This window comes from Octodon degus, unplaced genomic scaffold (genome assembly GCF_000260255.1).
Source record: "Octodon degus isolate 3935 unplaced genomic scaffold, OctDeg1.0 scaffold00085, whole genome shotgun sequence".
NCBI lineage: Eukaryota > Metazoa > Chordata > Mammalia > Rodentia > Octodontidae > Octodon > Octodon degus.
Window position 1 is genome coordinate 2,041,216 of NW_004524661.1, and position 17,887 is coordinate 2,059,102.

At 38.8% G+C, this 17,887-nt stretch overlaps 1 protein-coding gene across 3 annotated transcripts in view; it reads right to left on the reverse strand.

The window, feature by feature from the left end:
• The window catches only part of Fto (FTO, alpha-ketoglutarate dependent dioxygenase), a 442,060-nt gene that overhangs the window by 182,184 nt on the left and 241,989 nt on the right, over positions 1–17,887 (reverse strand). The window lies entirely within an intron of this gene.

Here is a 17,887-nt window from a genome sequence, read left to right on the forward strand (position 1 = left end):
AAGAGAAAGAAAGAAAAAGAAAGAAAGAAAGAAAGAAAGAAAGAAAGAAAGAAAGAAAGAAAGAAAGAAAGAAAGAAAGAAAGAAAGAAAGTAAGTTTGTCCCTTTGGGGTCAGTTTTTTCTATTCAATTTGCAACAAAATATATCCTGGATTTTAAGAGAACTATAATGTAGTCATTATACTGATCTATCATTTTACACCACAAAGACTTCTGTAACTTTATAAGTGATCTACAGCATTAACAGTTTCCTTGGCCTTACAGACCAAATTAATCAGAAAATCAACAATCTGTTTTTATGCCACAGAGTTCAATGTTAGTTTTCAACATAAATTGCAAAGCCACCGCCAGAGCCCTATGCAATTTTGGAAATGCATTGCTAAATTGCCTCCCATCTATGATTTAATACAATAGCTTTGCAAATTAAAATGTTTAAGGCTTTAGGTCAGCTTTTATTTAGTCAACTTCCTAGCAACTGAATATCTATGGGCTGATTTCTGGGGAACTGAGAACAAAGCTAGCTGGAACATTTCTCCTGTATAAAATATGTTTCTTCTCAGACACCTCAGGCGGACCTACAAACATCACTAACAGAACAGTGAGCCCTCCAATCAGATCACAAAAATGTGTCCATGGGTTTACCCATATTTACCCACTCTTCCTCCTGGTCTTACCCACCATTCTACTGAAAGCCCTTTCTACACTGAATTCATCAGTCAGCTTCACTGATGGTGAAGTTCAAAGAACTGTTTAAAGCAATAAAATAAAACAATGAATTGGTTACCCCTTCTTTGTTCTTCACCGATTACTGCCCTCACTATTTGACAGAATTTTTGCTACAGATCTTCCAGCCCCAGCCTCTTTCCTCTATGCTCTATCTGCTCTGCTGCTACCAGTGCTATGCTCCCAGCCTCAGCCTTGTTGCTCCTTACTCCTGAAGCCACCTTACTCATTGGTCACTCCCATTACTCGATTTTCTGTCTCTGAGTAGATGACTGCCATGTGAAGCACTTCCATGGACGAGTTACATAGGAGGGCCAGGCCTGGCACCCAATGGCTACAATACATGCAGATCAAATTCCCACATGTACGAGCTCTGCAGGAGTGTTTTCAGCTCTCCTTAGATGCCCTACTGGTTCCTCAAACCTGTTAATCCCTAAACTTCCTCCTTGTCTATGTTCCTCAGCTTGAGAAATTGAATAAATTGTACTCAATAACTATGCATATAGATTCTGTAAAACTGCCACTGACTCTTCCTGTCTTTTACCTCTATTGTCCAACTGATAGTAAAATTTTATATTATCTGTTTAAAAGCAAAGAAAAACCCCAAATTTATCTCCCTTTTTGTTGCCTCCACTACTTCCCCTATCATTTTGCACCTAAAAGGTTACAACAGATATTCCAGCTCCAGCCTCTCCTCTCCATAATTTGTCTTCTGTGCGGCTATTGATTGTATTATTGCAGAATGGGTCTAACTGTACCACTTTTCCATTCAAAAAAGACTTTGACTCCAACTTCCACCACTGTTTTCAAGAAACAGATCAAATTTCTAAGCATGATCAAGGCTCTTCATCAGATTGCTCCATCCATCCTTACTTGTCCTCTAGTTCTCAGGTGTCTCCCTTGCCCTCTTCTACTCTGCCCCATGCAGGTACCTGAAGCACTACTTACAAAACACTATGTCTTTTCCTGCAAGCTTGACCTAATTGCCACATCCTCGTGCCTACTCTTTACATTGTCTAAAACACAACCCATCTGTCCTCTTCACCTACCAAATTTCTCCCTGTCAAGATTCATTTGACTCTGTGAAGCACAACTGAAGGACACCTTGTCATCTATGAAGTATTCTCTGATTTTCTCAGTCTGACTTATGGTCTCTAGGGCACATGACATTTTGTTTTTACTTCTCACGTGACATTCCGCAAACATTGCGTGTTTGTTTCTGTTTCCTTAACATGCATGTAAGCTCCACAAAGGAAGCAGCAACTCAACTTTCTACAGTATTTAAGACATTGAACCTTAAAAAATAAAAGCCAGTATCTGTTTGCTGTATTGAACTGAGGCCTTACATAGGCTTTGTACTATCCCAGTAGATAAAAACCAAATATGAACTATCCTTGGTCATAGATTTTACTGACTCTTACTTATAAAAGAAGAGAGGACAATCAGGGAATGGCAACATGGGCACCATACCAGGGCTGCTAATAAAAGTCAGAGGGATACAGGGCTCTCAGAAGAAAATGTTAAATTATCATCACTTCGGCCCAGACAGAAAAAAAGAAAAAATGGGCATTCTCCTAAGGGCTTGAAGGTTCTTACATTTCTCCCTTGTGCTCAAGACATGTTTATAAACACAGAAGGCTATAATAAAACTCAAGTGAAAGACAAAACTCAATATGAGCAAGAGTTTACATTCTAATCAGAACAACAAATCACTTCTCACTGGGAGATTCCAACTTGACCAGCAAGAAAATTCTTGTACTTGGGCCAAGGGGACCTATACTGGGCTGGAAATCTTCCTAGGATCTCTCCATGCTAGATGGTGAAACTGGGCATCCATGCAAGAAGAATGAGGAAAAATGGCATCGTAATGCTGTTTCTTAACCTACTGTCCAAATCCATTGTGGCTTCTCAGTGCTACAATGTACAGATCCTGGGGTGGCTTTTGATTTGTCAGGTGATTCCCAAACTAGTTGGGCCTATGGCAGTATCAATGAGGTTGGCTGCAGACCTTCCTGACAGGAAAAGGCCGACAGCTAAGGGTCCTGGGATTGTTCATATCTGATAAAGGAAAGAAAAGGAAGGGCAGTTGCCTGGAAGCCTGGCTTTTCTTAATGGCTCTGGTGAATGATGTTTGGAAGATAGCAGCATTAGGAAAAAAAGGCATGACCAATGTTACACTAGAGGCACCATATTCCAAAAGTGTGATGCTCATTAAACTGCTCTCTGCTCATTGTGTTAGCAACTGGACAATGATTTGTTTGTAGGGTTTGAAGTGAATGGTTGCACATTTTAGACTTGTCCATACATTAAATACCTAACAGGTCCTAATAGGTAGGGCCTATGTTATTGCAGACAATAATACTCAATACCACAGAATTGGCTTATAACAATTAGGAAGAATCTACACAAAGAAATGATAGAACCATTCACAGCCTGTTGCTTGGGGTATCTTTTTCCTTTTTTTGGGTGGGGGGTTAGTTGGTTCGTTTTTGTGTTTTGTGGTGCTGGGAACTAAACCCATGGATATTAGATTCAATTTGTTTCAATATTGCTCAGATATTGCTGAGCTATATTTCCAACACATCCCTTTCCCATCACTTTTAAATTTTGAGATTAGGCCCACTAATTTGCCCAGGCTAGCTTTGAACTTGGAATCCTTCTGTCTCAGCCTCCCAAGTAGCTGACACATTCTGTTTTATGATACCATCAACAATTCTCAGTTCTTTGCCAAGGGGTGATGAATGAAATTCACAGAGTATCTGACAAATTCACTTTAGCTACATCGATGTCCCCAGAAGTACTGGATCTTCATGAAACAGATAAGTGCTCCCAAGCTACACCTGCCAAAGATAATTCAGTACCTGTAAAATAAGGCTTCAACACCTATGCAGTGCTTTCAGTGGGGAAACAATAAAATCACAACATACCAACCTCACTTTGTCAGACAGGTTAAGGGGCTCTTTCTCAAGGAAAGAGCAACTGAATGAACATCTAAAAAGAGTAGAAATAATTTGCATGTTTGTCTTGATGCAGAAAGATATTCTGGGAAGAAGAAAGGTATGTCTCCTAAGAAGGGTGCTTGATGCTTTGGACTGCCTCTGAAGGCGAGTGTGGCAGCAATCTAGGGAGTAGAGGGCCTGGAAGGAACAGAAGGCAAGAGAGGTGGGCTGAACATAAAGCATTTCAGTCTTTAATTTCAGAGCAACTGGTATTCACAGGAGAGCTGACACAGAGAGAAGCATGATTCCATCTACAGTTGAAAGAACTGCCCTGGGTGCTCTGTAAAGAGCATGGAAAGCCAGACTGAGGGTTACTTCAATCTCCAAGGGAATGACAATGGCGTCCAGGACCGGGCTCCACTGGGTAGCAGCAATATAAAATAGATGGACTTGAGAGACATTCCAAGGGTAATAGGTCCACAACTAAATACGTAGGGCAGAGAGAGGAGTTTTCAAGGACAATTCTCTATTCTTGGCATGAAGAGCTAGGCGGGTAATGGTGTCATGTCCTGGGATCTCTAGAAAGGGATTAAATTTGGGGTTTCTATAGCCATGGGTCCCTCTAAGAACCTTGAAAAATAACCTACATTTCCCTGATTCTGCCACATTATACACTATTCCTGCCCTAGAAAATATCCACTCCCTTCCTCTATTGCTACCTGTGTAACAAGGCTCACACTGAAATGACTTGGTGACTGATTCCTTGGGTCACACAGCTAGCCACAGATATCTCTTACAAGATAGTAAGAAACAACATGGCAAAAGATGAGGTCCTGCAACCTCTACCTCCCAACATTAGGGGCCTACCAACTCTGTTTACTAAGAGGTCAAAGGAAAGCTTTACAACCCCACTGCAACCTCTTTTTATCCTTGCCTTTATTAGAAACTATAACTCTAATTGCTCTCCAATCACCTCAGTCTCAGCCCTCACCCCCACGAAGTCTTCTTGAAATGATCTCTTACCTGGGAACTGTGAAGCTACACATCTACAGCCAAGCAGAGAAAGGCCCAGTACCGAGAATAAGTCACTGCTTAAATGACCCTAATAAAAACTGACAGGTAGAAAAAGAGGGATGGAACAGGAGAAGCCAAGGAGGCTCATCACTCTGGAGCACAAGACTAACACAAACTTGAAAAGAATCCAACAGGACCATACTTTAAACAAAATCAGGCAACATGCCATCTTTCCAGGGGCAAGAAGTCCTCATTTCATTTTACGTAGATGAAAAGTTATAGCAGAAAGCTGTAGGACTGCTGTAGAACACAGCAGGGGGACGAGCCACCTACATCCCATTTGGTACCAAATTCTACCGCACAAGAGCAGCAATGGATGTCATGCTAACCACACTCATCAGCTGGACTGATTCAGCTGATTTGGCACACAAAGCAACTGTGAAAGAGACCAACCTTCCCACATTTACTAAGGAAGGATATGAGTATTCCTTGCTGGTCCCCCTGGATCCATGTGGATTCTTTGTTGCAGTAGTGGCACAGCACAGTGGCTGAGACCATTATAGTGATAAAGACAGTAGCTGCCTCTGCCTGCACGTAAACCTCAGCTTCGTCACTCCCTATTTCAAATTACTCAACATCATTGAGCCTCTCTGTCTTCAACTGCAGAACAGAAATGGGGGAAATATAAATGGGATACCATAGGGCACCAATCCTATTTGTAAAATGTCAAAAGTATGATAACAGATACTTTTGAAAGAAGTGGGAAAATAGACTATGTCATATAAACTGATTATATGCCACTTATATATAGCATACATACATACATACATACATACATACATACATACAGGTGCACGTCACACATCTATAAGTTCTGCTACAAACTATGGAGAGTAGTATGACCAGCTTTCCTAAAATTAAGAGTACATAAAACTTTTAATGCAATTAATTCTACTCATGTTTTTCCATAGATCTCAAATATGAAAAATGTTACTGCATATACCACAATAGTCATTACAACATTATCTGTAAAATAAAACTGAAGATAGTAGGAAACTGATTAAATTACAGAAGCATACAATGAAAAGTTATGCAGTAATTTAAAGAATACACAAATATGAAAATCTGTCAGCTATAATGTTATAGTATTCATGTGAAAAAATACATGTTTGTAACTATATAGTGTATCTCTGGAAAAGTAAGAAAAAACTGGGACTACTGCTAGCATCTAAGGGAAGAAAATACAAGGCTGGGGTACTGAAGGGGCAGAAAAGCACTGTCATTGCAAATGCTTATATACCTTTCAAATTCTGCACCATGCGCCTATGTAAGCACAGTCATGAGAGAAGTCATCCAACAGACCCAGGTCCTACGCTCATAGAGCCACCACATAAAGCCAGTGCACCTCATTCTACAGCCAGAGGAGGGAAGAGCTCTACAAGGCTATACCAGGGTGCTGTCAGAGAGGGATGGATGCTGAGTGAGCACAAACAAGTCACCACTGCAATGCCACACAGTCCAGTTTTGATATGCCCCACACATAGGTGAAGGACAGAGTTTCAGAGTCTGTTCATTGTATTTTGTTGCTAGCATACAGATGAAAGCTGGTAAAAGCATCAGAAAAGGCACAACCATTGTTGATACAGGAAGTAGTGGGAAACACTGAACTCATAACTGAGAAATTTAAGTTACATCCATGATGCTTGTATCTGTGGCCCCAGAAAAGTCTGCACTCCCTAAGCCCTGCTCTTCCAATAGAGAAGAGGACAGTTTCCTTCCAACACTATGGCAGCTGAACTTCAGCTTGTTGTGACTAGAATTGGGTACCACCAAGGTGATGCCAAAAGAACATAGGATAAATGTTCCAGGTCATGGAAGAAATTAAACAATGCCAAATATATCTGTTACCCATTTCCTTGTCAATATGAGAATAAAGATATAAAAGAAGACAGCATTCTAAAAAGAAAAAAAAAAAAGCATGAGGCCTGTTTGTTCTGTGTCAAAGTTCTTTCATAAAATGACACAGCAGCTCTATGGCATCATTTGTCCATCCCATAACTATTTAAAGGGCATAGGGGTTTCTAAATTAGTGCCCAAACCTTAGATTCCTAAACAAAAGCCAAGGAAAGGCTTTCAGAGCCCACATCTAAAGAACAAACTAACAGGGAGTTATTAATCACAAAGGAATTAACACTTTGTGACTCACAAGCAGTAAAACTAGTCACTGGAAAATGCTAAGTATCAAAGAGCGGGAGTGAAAGTGAGAGTCTAGCTGAAACCTCTATATAGAAGTAGGAGAGAGCAGAATGAAACACCACCATTTACATTCCAAACATTTACTGGGTCTTTCAGTCAGTGTGACTGACGTGCCAAATTTCAGTGGCCACTGCGAGACAGTACGAAGTGCACTCTCCCTTGTGTGGAGCTGTAAGCCAAAGAGTGGGGCACAGTCATGGGAAAGAAACAGTGATACTTCAATTGTGGGAGGACTTCACCACATCTTCTACCCTGAACCAAATCAAGTAACTCAGGAAGGACACTTTAGCTGTATTTCAAAATACTTGCCTGTAAATGCCGAGTCCCCAAGACTGTCACCTGACAAGAAGCAGAGGAGATGTCATTTCCTCCAAACCACAATTCCAACAGTGAAAGATAAAATACAATACACAAGCTTCCTAAATAAGGAAGAGAATTTTGTAAGTAGTTCATGTTTGGGAAGACCTATCTCTCGTTAAGGTCCAAAATTATTAATCTGGCATTCAATTTACAAGAGAGGGGGATGTTGGTGGGAAAAATATCTATACTCATTTGTAATTTTCATTCTGAAAATATATAGTGTCATTTCTTTGCCATCCCCAAGATATGGCTAGGTCTTGAAATTAAGGCAAATAATAGGATGTTTTGTTTCCCAGGTCAAACCTTTGTAAATGTAAGATAATAAAACAGTTTTCACATCATTTTGTTGTTGGTGGTGGACCTGTTTAATACTTCATTTCCCACCCCTTCAATAAGAAGGTAGCCAATAAGGAACAAAGACAGGCACTAGAAAAAAATAGGTTCTTGTTAATTTTCCTCTCTTGCTACTGGACTCACACCAAACCCCAACCAGCCTCCTTAAGTCTGTCGGTGGACTTTGTGTTTTCCCACTCAGGTGTTTCTGCTTCTGCCATTTTTGAATTTCTTTCACCCATCTTCATCTATAAAAATCCTTCTTATGCCCAAAAGTCTATGTCAAAATCTCCTTTTCTCTTTTGATTTTTCTTCCTCTGATTTACTCACTGCCTTGTACCTTATTAACTTGGGAAATAGAAGTCCTTACTGTCTGTATAACTTCATACTTAAGTACACGACGTGGAATGGTATGTAATTAACTGAGTAGGAAAATGAGTTTTTCTCTTCTGATGTTGCTATATTAAAATATATCTCAAATATAATTACTGTCCAATTTTTAAGTTACCTTTCATGAAATATCTGAGGAGTACAAAAAGTAAAAACTAAACGATAAAAGATGATTCTCAATTCTCAAATTTGAAGACGGACTCTAGGAGTTTTACTACATTGGTCTTGTTATGAGAATATTCTATTAATTTCCAGGTTTTTCAGAACAATCAATAAAAAGGTCAAGTTCCCTCAGAGTGCATGTGTGAACCTAAATATGTAATCAAGGCTATTCCAATTGAGACAGAAAATAGCACTGCTTAATTAACACAACCAATAAAACTGGATTCTTTCTCCCATTAAAAGAAAACTAATTTAAAAACAGGTCATGAGAAGCCCAGCATGTGCTACCCTTTCCTGGCTACGTGGATACCATTCAGACTCTGTCTGGGGTTGAAAGAGAGACGGAGTACTCTGTACAACCAGGCACAAGATCTCAGCATCAAAAGCAAGCTGGTTTTTCTTTTTCCTGCTCAGCAAACTGGTTGGGAGTGGGGGCTTCCAGCTGCCAGCAGCATCACATCAAAATCCTTCATGAAGCTTCCATCCTGACTTCACCTACAGAGGCAAGTCCACTTCCTATACTCAGATAGCAACAGTAGTCTCACTGCTTATAAAATGAGGACCCAACTTTTTCCTTTATTCTAGTAAAAGACTTCCTGTGAGAACGCAGTGATCCTTTAAAGCTTTCCAGTCCAAAGGTCTCCTGGTTTTTATTCCCCCGCTCCCGTCCCCCAGAGAAAGCTCAATCACTTCACAGGGCATTTCTTGGTTCCAAGCTTTACTGGGGCTGAAGGGCTCCTGGTGAGGAAAGAAAACTGGTCATTTGAACATCCTTTCCCGGGATCCATCTGAAGTGTAGACAAGCAGCAAGGATGAATATTAATATGCCTTCCATCATCAAAAGCTATTGCATACCCAAAGGATGATAAATATTTTAATCAGCTTCCAGCTTGTCTAGCGGAAGTCAGTGTACTCCTCAGGGATTTCCCTAGTGCTATGTCCAAAACCTGTCCAGTATATTCTCCTTATATTGTATTATTTTGAAAATTAGTAACAACCAAGTTAGAGTGCTGTGGGAGAACTCACTTAGTTTTGTGATAATTCTATTCTTTATATTTTTTAAGCACAGGGAAATCTAAACTATGAATGATGCCAACAAATGAGCCAAAACACCATGCATGAGAGTTGTACCAACACTGCTACTCTGGGAAACTAATAACCTATTTACTCCTCTCCTTTAAAAAAACAATTTCCTAAATTTACATAAGCTGTTTGCCACCAATTGCTCGATCTTCCCAGCTAGAAATGCCAAAGGCATAAAATAGGACATAGCTCTATGCCCTCGATATATTTTTTAAAAGAAGTTAAAGATGTTTGGGGGTATTGTAAGGTCTTTGTTTAAAAATAGAAGTAATCCAAAAATATTCCTGTTAATAGAAAGTAATATTTTAGGAAAATGTAGACTGAAAAAGAGTTTGTTAGAGGCAAGCTAAGCAATACAGGTGCAAGGAGAAGGAAGGACTGGAACAGTGACCTCATGGTTTTTCCTTTAACAAACACATAGCAAGTACTTACTTCATCTGTGCAGCCAACACTAGTCTAGGAGCTGGGAAGTCCAAGCCATCTTACTGAGTGCCTTCATGGGGTGGTATCAGGTATGGGTAATGACAAGCAAGTGCACAGTCTAACAGCAGACTGACAGAGTGACAGGAACCAAGGCAGAGCTGAGCAAGCACTGCCACCTTGAGTAAGGGTGGTCGAGAAACTCTCTGGGGAAGAGACACAGAGACCTAAATGAAATGATAGCATGAGTCAAGGAAATAATATAGGGAAGAATGCTACAGAAAGAGACAAGAGCAAAGGCAAAGTCTTTGACAGAAGTGTATCAAGCATGTTCTAAAAATAATAAGGTAGCTCTTGGCAGAAAGGAAGAAGGTGAGAAGCATAGGAAAGGAGGGCTATGTGGATGACTCTGCAGGAGCATCAGGCCTCTGCAAGGAGCTGGATTCCTAAGCCCAATGGCACGCTTGGACCATGGAAGTGGAATGAGTTGATGTGCAGTCTTTTAAAGGAACGCTCACTACAGGGCTTGAGAAGGCCATTTCTATAAAATGGTTGTGTTTACCAAGGTAGTAGCGAGGATGTGGTAAACACAGGTTAGGTCATGAATAGATTTTGAAAATAGAGCTAAATGGATTCTCTAGTAAATCAAGAGGATTCTGAAGTTTTAGGCCTGGCAAGTAGATGAATCCAATTACTGAATTCTGAGAAACTGAAGTAAAGATGGGGGAGTTCTAAGAATCAAGAGTTTGGTGCTGGATATGCTAGGCGTGAGGTGCTTATTTCTAGATAGCTGTATATTGCCCATTTTTCTCATCTGACAGAGCAATCAGGTGCCCCATGATAAGAGTCCAGTACCAAGAAAATATTAATTTATGATGGGTATTAGCATATCTTGGCACTCTTACCCTTTAGAATATTCATTATTATGTGGAAAGCTTATATCATTAAATAAAATACAAAAACCTCTTAATCCTTCAACATCTGTTAAAGAACATCTGATGCAAAATTCTGGGTAGTTTATAACTTTCCATTTAAATTAGTAATATTTAAGTAACCAAGCTACATACCATCAATCCACTACCAACTGCAAGTCTTTTCAACCAAAGCAGCTATGTCCACAACACTGTTTAGTTTTGAATACTGTCTTAATAGTCCAGATTTTTATTTGAAGGCTAATTTTTCAATCAATCACAAAATAATTCAAAGACATATCTAGGGGTTTGGCACATCTCTAAGGTTTGAAAATGAAAAAATTACAAGCAAGACTGTCATGGGTGGTTTCAGATGGGGTGAGATCATATACAAAAGCTGCAAAGAAAAAGTCAATCCAATTTGTCAGAAAAAGAATGAAATTGAAATAAATGATCATGAAGATACATTCAGGAATATAAAAAAAGCAACACACCATGGTTTCCTTTGGTTAAAAAAAAAAATTCATTATTTTACAGATGTCAACGAGAATGGTGGTTACGTTACCCGTAATGTATGGAAGAGCCAATTTAATGTGTCCCCAGAGCTCTCAGGTCAGTTAGGGTTTGCAGCACACTTAAGAGACAGTTTTGCAAAACATGGAGATTCCCAGCCCTGTTTCCTGAAGTGTTTAAACCACATGGATTGAATGTTATGTGAGTAGCACTTTATTCCAAATTGTCACAAGTTCCATTCCTGAGGACCGCTCAGGTTCCTAGACTGAACCTGAAGTCTAGAAGAGCAGAGAAATTAATAAACAAAGGAATACTATCTCTAACAGAAGACTCAAGTGGCTTCTCCCACAGGTTTTGAAATTGTGGACTGTTCACTTTCCTGACTAAGGTTACTGCTGGTGACATTGTGCGTATGTAGTTCACATTTTACAAACTTCCTCATGCAATCATCACAATAATAAACATCAGAAGGTAATATTTTTAGAGCTTTTGGTTAACCAATTCAGGAGAAAAAGAACCTAAAATCTGAGTAGCATTCCAAATAAATAGCAAAGCATCCTTTGAAAACACTGCTTTTCTTTGCAAAGCTATGAGACTGATTTAAAAAAAAAAAAATTACTGCATTTTTCTAGACTGATATTCTTATACAATACTGAAAAAGTATTTGTAATACGGTAAATGATAGACAACAGCTAAACTTAATCACCACACCAACCAGCACCCCAAGAAAGAGCAAAGAAGGTACACATTTGTTTTATGCTACATCTTTCCCCTGGAAAATGGGAGTTCCTGACACTTCAGTCTGGCACTAGAGTTTCTGAATTCATACCTGAGTACTATAACAGTCTGCTAGCCAAAGCAATCCAAAATCCATTCCAGCAGCCGAGGCTAGGACCCCAGGGAGAAGAGAAATTTTCCTTTCTCTTTTACATTAATCTCAATTCCTATGTAGTTAAAAATATTTAGAAAAACAGAGTTGATCTTTTTTTCTTTAATATTTAGAATGTGGTGTGTGTGTGTGTGTGTGTGTGTGTGTGTGTGTGTGTCTGTATTCATACCTAACATCCAACCAAGTCCCATGAAATCAAAGCTAAAACAGAAACTTTATTCCAGTTTTTCTCTCCACATACTAATAGGAATTAAGAGACATGGCAGAGCTTTCACTTAAAATTTCTAACTCCTGTCACTTTGTGTCACCAGCTTAAGCATTTCTGGTCTTGTTCCTGCTCTGCACAACAGAAACAGCAGAAGTGACTGTCCTCTTAACATTCCTGAGATGTCCAGGCACATCCTAGCACCGAGCACCAAGGAAGCTCAACTCACTCAGCACATGTGAGGGTTAAAAACAGAGAGTCCTACCCACTGGTTTGCTCTGATATTCCTGGAGATATTGTCACTGGATGTATCCTCAGTAGAATTCTATTCAACACCTCTGTCTTTAAGTACAAAGCTGCAGGCTGTAGCAGCTTTAAGAAACATAAGTATCCCTTTTTTCTGCTGCACAGTATCTGTGTGTGAAATTCTCTAAAGGGGTTTAAGTATTTACCCTGAACACTATCAGACGGTTTCTAAAATTTTCCTTATCCAGTTGCAAAGACACTTCAAAGAGAATCATAAACACAGTCCTTTGTGCTTTCCATGCACATTCTGTTTGCGAGGTTTAAGCCTGAATTCTCTAGGAATTGTAATTTTTTCCCAAAAAGACAAGATACACAACACTATTTTAAAAATTCATTATTAGGTCTGCAGCAAATAAGGTGGAGGGGGTAGAAAACAACCTAAGAGAAAGTCAGAAAGCAACCAAAGGAGCAACCACAACTGACTAGAAACCCATTGCTAGACTACATGTAAAATATCTCTCCCTGCCCCCAAATACTTGCTTCCAATAGAACAATACAGCTGGAAGAATTGGAGTGTGTAGACAGGCAGAGAGGCTGGTGGAAAGAACCAGTCTTCAGGGAACATGTTTAGGCTAACAAAAAATGTAAGTCAAGGATTTTAAACTATTTATGATTGAAAGTGACTTTTTTCATTTTTTCAAATAAACATAAATTTTTCCAACACAGCGCTCCAGAATATGAAATACTGGATGCTTGTAGTTGTTTAACCTGCCTCCACTCTGTGATTATCCTGAGCCACTCAGCACTGTCTCAATCAAAAAAGGAGAAGGAAATTTTAAATCTTAATTTTATACTATCTGACATCTCACAACACAGCCTAAATTACTATAATATATTCTGCTCCTAAATAAAAAATGTTATCCCTGAAAAGTGGGAGACAGCGTTCTGCAAGTTAACACCAATGGAGAGAGGAAACATATCCATAAACTTATATACACAGATGAATTTCATATATAGGATATGTATTTCATATATATGGATTATATATACTTCATATAAATTTAATACATGTGGATAAATATATGGATATGACCTGATCATTAAACTAACCTAAGCATTTTATCACTTTATTCCTCATCCTCCAAAAGCTTTAATTTAGCAAAAGTTTAAAATGAATTTAGCTAATTGAACTATTATGTAGTAGCAAATACCATATTTCAGTATATGAAAAAGCAGCATCCTTTCTATATTCAGTGATGAATTTATCCTAAAGCTGTATGATGATAGTTTTGTCAACCTCTCCTTAAATAAACACTGCTCCGCTCGGCCATTTCCCGCAGCGGTGCAATCCACGCTGCAGAGGACTCATCCATGGAGCAAGGGAGCGGGAGCGTTCCCAAGTGATTTACGCACATCACAGTGACAAGCAAAGAGGCATGACTCATCTTGAAATTAAACTATTATAAATAACTTGTCAGAGACAAGCTTTGCATTCATAAGTGCATTTTTTTCTTAAAACTTTAACAGCAAAAACCTGGTTACATTATTAAATAAAACACCTACTCATTTTCCACACCTCTCTGTCCTCCTCTGCCAAATTTTAACATAAATGGGTAGAATTAAATGTAGCCTATAGCCTACCTGACATAATTATATGTTGTGCTTCACACTGTTTCAAAACGGATACATTAAAATAATCCAGCCTTGGCTCCTACCACTCAAGTCAAAAAAGGTTATGAAGGCCAATTGTCACGTACAGGCACTGCCACGCCGGCACAAGCAACTGTCAGGACAGGAAAAGCAACTCAAAACATTCAAAATGATCTGGATCTACGTTTCTCTACAAAAAGGAAAAGCAATGAAAAAAATTATGAGGAAATTTCTCTCCAGTATATAAATCATCAGTACTTTTGAAAATGCCTACTCTGGAAACCATTCTAGAATATTTCCATTGGATTGTACCAAATGGATCTTTTGCTGTGTCTTTCCTTTTTTTCTCTCTCTCTCCTTAAGGTCAAAAAGAAATGAATAAATGTCATCAATTTAGAGAATTTCACACCTAGCGTTCTTTTCAGTATCACTGTGAGTTTGATAGTGTTAAAACATTTTTATAGGTAAAATAAATGTCAGTTTTGCAAAGACCGATACCAGACCCTGAGAGACAAATGGCCTATCCATTCAATCTCTGGCTGTAGCAAGACTTCCTCACCTCACTGGAGATTTCAGCTTTTCATATCCCTCTTTACCCAGAAAGCACAGCTTATACAGCTTCTTTCAAATGGTAACTCTCTCTTATCCTGAACAGTCTCCTCATAATACAATAATCTTAGATGGGAGGTAGTGGGTTGGCTCAAAAATAAAATAAAATACAAATATTTGAATAGCATTACAATGTTAGAATACTTCTTGCATATGGAGCAAAGGGAGAGCTAAGGCCAGGCTAAATTCCTGGATTGTAAGAAAGGGTAATGTTACTTTGGGATTAATGGCTTATAAATTCATGAGGTAATATTCAGGGAAAATGTGGTATTTTATCAGAATGTCATTCAAATATAAGGTTTAACATTTACATCACAAGAGCACACACTGGGTAAAACTATCCTCCGGGAGAGAAGCAGTAAGAATAAACAGCATGCTTTAAAAACAAAAAAAAAAAAAAAATACTGCTTGCTGGGACAGGGACCGGGACATAGAGGTTAGGGAGTTTCAGGGACAGCTGATTAAACTTCATGAAATATGTGACTGGTTATGACATGTGAAGCAATTACCATTACTGGAAGAAAAACTATTTCAAAGCTCATTTTCCTTTCTCCTGCCTGTATCCTTCCTGAGACTATACCTTCCAACCGCAAAGTGAAAAAAAAAAAAAAAAAAAAAACAGACAGAGAAATTACAACAGAAGTCTCTTCCCTGGTACAAGGGCTGTCAAAGGTTGCTTTACTCATAAGCAAAAGGGAAAAAGTAATGCACATATTGCCTAAGGTTTTTTTTTTTATTTTCTTGCTGAAAGAGATCAATGTTATGTTGCAGAACAGACAAAATGCATCAAATAAAGATATCTTTCCACAACACACATGATTTTGCAATTCAAAAAAAGTACAATGATAACAAAGAATCACTTGTCTAAAGTGATAATAATTTTGAGCAATATATTCCCTAGAAGTAAATACACTCCAATACGCCCTTTCGATTAGTCTAATTCTATAGAATCCAAATGTGCACCTAACATTGCACTTTTTATGTTAAATTGCTGTTGAATTTGTTAACCCACAACTGATTTCCTGTGTTATGGAATCTTGGAAATTACAGCTAACTTGAAGCAATGGGAATAATTCTTGACAGTTAATGGAACATTTGTATGCATTTTCCTGAAAGGCTAGCATCCCTAGGCCTCTAACTGGCAGCTCAACATTGCCCCCTACTGCTTGCAACTAAAAAAAGTAGGAGATGGCCTGCTACAGAGCAGAGAGCCCACAGCATGCTCAATATACAAAACCAACAAGAGCCACAGAGGCACAGAACTTTCAAATGAGTGTTCTCTGTCTCTTCCAATAGCTAAAATAAGTTATTATGAATTTGCTACAAGTCATTTTAAAAGGCTTCAAGCAATAATTAAATTTAACTTAGAAGGACTGTCCTTTTTATCTCGGCCCAAGCCTTCACTCGGTGATAATGATCATCCTGAGGCCTGCTGGGGAGAGACACTGCGCCACTGATTGCCCACAGCTCACTGAGGAATGCGGATCCAACCGCTGCACAAGGAAACTGGAGGCCTGGACAAATCCCAGAACTGCTGTTCCTTTTAACATTTTTCATACAAGAGCTACAAAATACATAGAAGAAGTGTGCCACCGCCCCCAAATATAATGAATTTATAATCACATCACGTTACAGTCACAATACCAAAGATTTTTCTTTTTTAAAAGTCCTCAACAAAAGATTTTTGAATCAATAAGATCTTTCCTTATTTATTTTCCAACTCTTAATTACAACTTTGTCAACTTACTATTTCAAAAGTCAAGCTGATACCTTAGAATTAAAGCTCATTGAAGAAAGAAATGCTAAACTCAAATGTAAATGTCCCAAATCAGAATTATACTATGGAGGTACAAATGCTGCCCTGAACCTGAAGCTGCACGCATTCCACAAAAATGGAATATCCTCGACCCAGGCTAAGCTTAGGACTAAAACTAACTATGAAAAAGTAAGCATTCTCTTCACCTTAGTATTACAATGCACACTTTTGTATAGAGTCAGTCTTCTGAGAAATCAGTATTTGTGATACTCTTAGTATACTATAAAAAGAATGATAATATTCCTTCCTCAGGCACAAATGCATGGAAAGACAGTTTAAAAATTTGAGGCGCTGGACTGCAGAGATAGCTCAGCGGTCTAAATGCCTGCTTGGCAGACGCAAGGACCCAGGTTCAATCCCTGCGATCACACGCCCTGCTGGCCCTGACTGCCGTGCCAGCCACCTAAACCAGGCGAGGTGGCACATGCCTATAATCCCAGCACTGGGGAGGCTGCAGCAGGAGGATCACTACAAGTACGAGCTGCATAGCGAGACCCTATACAAATTCATAAATAAAACATTTTTTAAAAAGTGAGATGTCTGAAAAGCAGGGCTTTCATGACTGTGACTTGACATTTTCATTCTTTTCAAATAAGGATTAGAGTGGGTTCGATCCTAAGTGTTGCTGTCATGATAGTAAGAAGGAAAAGGAAAAGTTTTAGGTTATATAGTACAGACCACAATCACGGTTTCACAGGTACATGTACATTTATCTGTAAACTCATTTAATTATATACATTCATTATGTACAGTATGTCAGTCATATATTAATAAAGCAATGTCAAGACTAAAATACATATTAGCAACAGCTACTCATTCTGCAGATTAGTTCATTGTTCTCAGCACATTTCAAAGTCTGTATACTCATATTCTCTCCAGAGTTTAGCAGGCTTTTATCACTTTTCTGCTACATTCCAAATGCAACTATTTAGAGACTGAACATGAGACACTGAAAGGCAAGGACCCTGCATTAGCCTTCTAGAGTTCAAATCCCAGCTCCCTCAACTATTAGCTGAATGACCTTGGGAAAGTTTCATAGCCCTTTGGGGATTCATTCTCTTTGTTTGCATAAGTAGAAGAAAATAATACTGACTCCATGGGTTTGCCCTAATAGTTAAATCAGTTACACAGAAAATGTTTGCAGTAGTGTCTGGTACTTGACAAGTATCATGAAAGTGCTCGCTATTATTTCTGTTTAAATTACATTAATTATGTGGTTTCTATTCACTTCCAGCTTTGCTTCCTATGTAGTCCTTTCTCTAACCTGCATCTCCTCATTTCTTGTTTTGTAAAAAATTGAATGCTCCTCCCATTCAAGATCCCTAAAAGCCACATCCATAGCTTCACAAGTCTTAGTTTCAGTGATGTGA